Raw genomic sequence first — 5,002 nt, forward strand, 5'->3', positions numbered from 1 at the left:
GCTATTAAAAAATAATACTGTTTAAGTGGAACGATTGAATTTAATATCATTACACATTTCGTATTTTTCCTTACAACAGAATTTTTGATTATTCTAATTACGAAATAAATTACTCCGACATGCGTTTTGAAATAGCACTCTCCGGAATTTGAATCGGAAATTCCGGGATCCTCGTGAAAATATCGATCCATTTGGCGTGCGGCGTTCGACCAACTCCATGAATAAATTTACATCCATCGAACCGGGAAGTCTCTACTTTTCTAATTGCAATCTCGCTTATTTGCTCGACACGTTGCGCTTCTATCGTATAGGGACACAGAAACGGAAAGCGTGTATGCATGCTCGCTAATATTTTAATAGTCATGACGGTAGCGCCAGGCTGCTGCCATTGTCGATGACGAGGAGGGATTTTATCGACGTGTTGACTTTACCGCCATTTCGCCAGCCAGGCTGCCGACTACCGGGTCAATCGCACCGTGAAAATCGGATATGACGTTTGCTCTGCCTGCTATCGCGAGTGTTCTCGGCAGCCAATCAGGGTCATATTACGCGAAAGTTCGTACGCGAAATCACGGTACCCAACGGAGCGCAGACCACACTCGTACTTGTTCCTTCTCACAATTTTATGAAGTAGAACGATAAGGAAACTCCTCTGTTTCACTTATACAGCATCGTTTTTAATATTGCATTTTTTTACCAATTTGAAGTCAGTCTTCTTTTAATGAAAGGTAAATTTAGATTAAATTCAACATTTATAGCAACTTTCCACTTTTTATTATTATAAATACATAATTAAATAAATGAACCTTGAATTAAAATTCAATTGATATTTACTTGAAATTAATTGAAAAGTTCTATCCTATGGAAACTTAATTTACCGAAACTCTACTACTTTTAATTATTATTCGAACTGTTAGCTAATTAAAGCACCAGTCATAAAAGTAACGCAATTATTAAAAATATATATACATTATTTTTCCTTATAATACAAATTACTTAAAAAAAAAGCGTTAAATTGTTTGCTTTATAATTTACTTTAAATAATAATTTTTTTTCTAAACTTTTTGCTTGTTTTACATATAAAAATATCTTAATTTGTCTGCGATTCGCTTAATTTTTCTTCTAAATAAATCTTTTATAAAAATATAATCTCAGAAAATAATTAGTACAGAAATGTATATAAATCGATTTTCAAAAGATTTTCAATACATTTCGATCCGCCATTTATCGCAATATCCTCTTACTATTGTTTCAAGTGATTTTTAGCATTCGGCACTAGAACTTGTAATGGTTTTTCGAAACACCGCGGGTCTTTGACGATCTGGCCGTAGCTCGCAGACCGTGAAGTATTAAAGCCAGTGGAAAACTACCAAGTTAGATCCGACAAATGCTAATACTTCTCCGCGCGAAATCCGCCGTTTAATCCCGGAAATCCTCCGCGACGAGAACGCGCTGAGGTATCTTTCCGATTTTCCGGTGGCGCGGCTCCTTTAAATTTTTCCGCACACAATGGCCTCTTACGGGAGTCAATAAATTTGCTTTTCCATTTAACTTCGCGGCGCGCTAGACACAAGCACCGGGTTTTACAAGAGCCGCTGTAAGGAAGGAAAGAAGTACCTACGACGATTGCGAGTGAGTGTCAATAGCCAACGCGCAAATACTCGAACAAACAGCCGGTGCGGAACGAGAAAACATTTTCGGCAACAGCTCAGGAAACTGCTTCTCTCTCTCTCTCTTTCTCTCTCCTTTTTTCCTCTATCCTTCTCTCCGGATGCTGTCCTTTATGGCAAACACGATCCTCGTTCGTCAAGTATACCCGAGAGATAAGCCGGAAAATACGGTGCACCCTTAACGCACCCGCACTCGAGATACCGCAACTCGGCACGAAAAACTGATGTATTATGTATTTATTTATTTCTCCTCTGTCGTATGTGGAAAGAACTTGGGATCCGGCACACGGTAATGAATTATGCATCTGATAAGATTACAAATACTTTGCCGAGTTACGCATACGCGAACGTGCGCAAAAAGTTTCGTGATTAGGCAAAACGTACTCGAGACGTTGAATTAAGGCTCGGATAAAATTATTATCCTGTTATTGCGTGGATGTAAATCGAATAATTTCGTTTGTAAGTAAATCACATCTCGCGATAAGATTTACTGTACTTCGAATTCCGATAGTATTGTAATATGAGTAAATTATATTTATACTGAGAAAATTATTTTTCAAGCAAATGTTACATGACATTTTCTTCGACTACACAAGATTATTATTCTCAAATGCTTTTTTTATTATAATGTTACAATTTAATTGTATATTTAAAGATTATTTAAAAAAACATTTGAGATTAATAATAATATAAACAAATAATGAAATACAGAAAAAGAAATGACAAATAATGAAGTTTTGTATAAATGTCCGAACATAGATACATGTCCGATCACTGGGATATTTATCTTATTGATTTAAAAAAAAAATTTGACTGATGTGATGAGGAAATATCGAGGGAAATATCTATTTCTGTGAAATATATCTCATTGATTCTAAAAAACAAAAATAGATGATTTATTTTCTATGAATAAAAAATTTTATTTCGCTGTATTTAAATAAAAACATATTTCAGTGAAATAAATATTATGTTACAAATAAATATTTAAGCATCTTTTTCTCACAATCAGTATAAATACAGATCTGAAAATAATTTTGTTACCCCACGAAAAACAATTATTATATGTAAGAAATTCAAGTATGATGAACAATGCTGCAAAACATTCTAGCAACTCGCTTGAGAGCGTCCTACAAATAATTATTTTGATAATCCAACAAAATTATTTTCTGATTTGTATTCAACTAAATTTTTAGATATTTTGACAAAACCATTCTTTCCATGTGGATAGAAAGAAATATATATGTATGTATGTATGGAATTCGCTAATAAAAAGTGAAACAATTTGTTCCTCTACGGCACAACAAAGCGGATGAAAAGGAAAAAATTTGAACAATTCTATCATCCCTTTGAAGAGATTCGGCAGATTTGTACAACGCAAGCTAACGCGAATAACGTCGTGCAACTGGTTTGTATAACAGGGGAAAAAAAGTAGGAGAAGAACTCAGCGAAGAAGTGGGCGAACATGTGGATGGAAGTGCGGCGGAAACTCGAAAGTAGGTCGCCCGAAAGTCGCACGAAACCCCTTCGAAGTAGATCGGCAAGGGCGATGTAGCCGGGACGATAATTAATATCAGTTTAAGCGGCAACTTGGAGGATGCAATAAGTTAATAAGCGAAGCCGCTCGCACGAAGTTTCGTACCCACGATCGAGTATCCGACCCGCCAAAGTCTGAGCGCACTGTCTTTAGCTACATACTTATACATCCATACGTCTTACTCGTACACGTACACGTGCATATCCCGGATATCGCGACGCGGTTAGGGTTGTACCCCGCAGTGCTGTGCTCTGCGGACTAGGAAGAGATTTTGAATTGCGCTCCGGGTGCAAGAATTGAGAGAAATCGTGGTGCTCGTTCATTACTGCCCTTCATTGAGGTCTCTTCTCGGAAATGTCGAAAATCGTAGCTCATCCAGCATGATTTCCGCTAATTATTGTAACAAACACTCGTCAGTATGTTTCCCAGAATTTCGGAATGCGTCCCCGTGGAATGGACACGTGTTTTCCGTGTGTTACCAAGTTGGTTACGGCGCTGGGCGATCCATGGAGAGTGTACGCTAGAGCGGAGCCGCGCTCACGCAGCAGGAATCTCCAGTTTCGGGTTCGAAGCTACCCCGCAGGCATGCTTATCAGCCTCACGGGTTCTGCCAAACTATTGCTCGGATCCTCCGCAACCGATATCCCCCGCTTTGCCCTCCCTTCTCTTTATCTGTCCGTCTGTCTGTCGACTTATCTATCTCGCTACTTCTCCTGCGCTCGATTAGCACCGTGGTATTGATCTCAATGCTTCCCGCAAATCTTGCTCGTTCCTAACAAACTTGCGATGTATCCCAATTCCAAAGAACAAGTATGGAAGGAACGCATTACTTGTAATATCGTTTGTACTGTGTTAAAATAATATCATACTTTGTGATAATGACTTTAATTAATTCCTCATGAGAGAGTAATAATAAGGGTAGGGTTTGAGAAGTAACTCTTTTGACATTTTTAAAAAAGTAATTCATTACTTTTTATTGCTATGTACGTTTTATCTTTTGTACTTTTCGTAGTTTTATTCGTATGATCTAATCAATTTAAGTATAATATTGTTTGTAATTTTGTTGAGGAAGACTCAAACCCGGAGCCGAAATGTATAAATTTTTATGTGATATTACAGCAAATTTTATTAAATATCGACTTTGTTGACTTGCGTCTCCCGCGCTGACTCCTATAGTCATTATTTTGTTATTTATTGTAGTTCATTACTATTATGTGTCATTATTTAAAAAAATTAATTCGTTACTTTACTCGTTACTCTTTAAAATTTTTAGAGTGAATTGTCAGTCTAAAAAGTGAACTCTCACTCTTGAAGATTGAAAATTGAGCCACTCTTTCTCAAGATTCGCTTAATTTTCACTCTTTAGAGTGAGATTCAATCTACTCCAAAGAATTTAGAAAGTTCATAACCAGTAAACTAGTAACAAATTGCTTTTTTCAATGAGTAACTCTGAGTAATGATAACAAATCTCTTTTCAAAAGTAACTTTTCCAATTCTGGCGTCAAGAAAAATTGTATAGTCATTAACAAATCGTTTTTATAAAAAAAGTATCAGTAAGGATAATAGTCTTACAAGTATCGCGTTATTTCAAAAGCTGTTAAGCGAGGCGTTCGCAACTTCAGCGCAAATTAGGGAGTTAGATTACCGATAGGTTATTGGATTCTTTAAAAACCTCAACCTGTCTCAAATCTGAGCAAGAGCACAGTCACAATGGATCTTTTTATCGCAATGACGAGCTGGCTGATATGTGTCAGATTCTCTCCACTTGATAATAATAATATATACATATATATATATA

Source organism: Trachymyrmex septentrionalis, unplaced genomic scaffold (genome assembly GCF_001594115.1).
Source record: "Trachymyrmex septentrionalis isolate Tsep2-gDNA-1 unplaced genomic scaffold, Tsep1.0 scaffold8, whole genome shotgun sequence".
In the NCBI taxonomy this organism is placed as follows: domain Eukaryota; kingdom Metazoa; phylum Arthropoda; class Insecta; order Hymenoptera; family Formicidae; genus Trachymyrmex; species Trachymyrmex septentrionalis.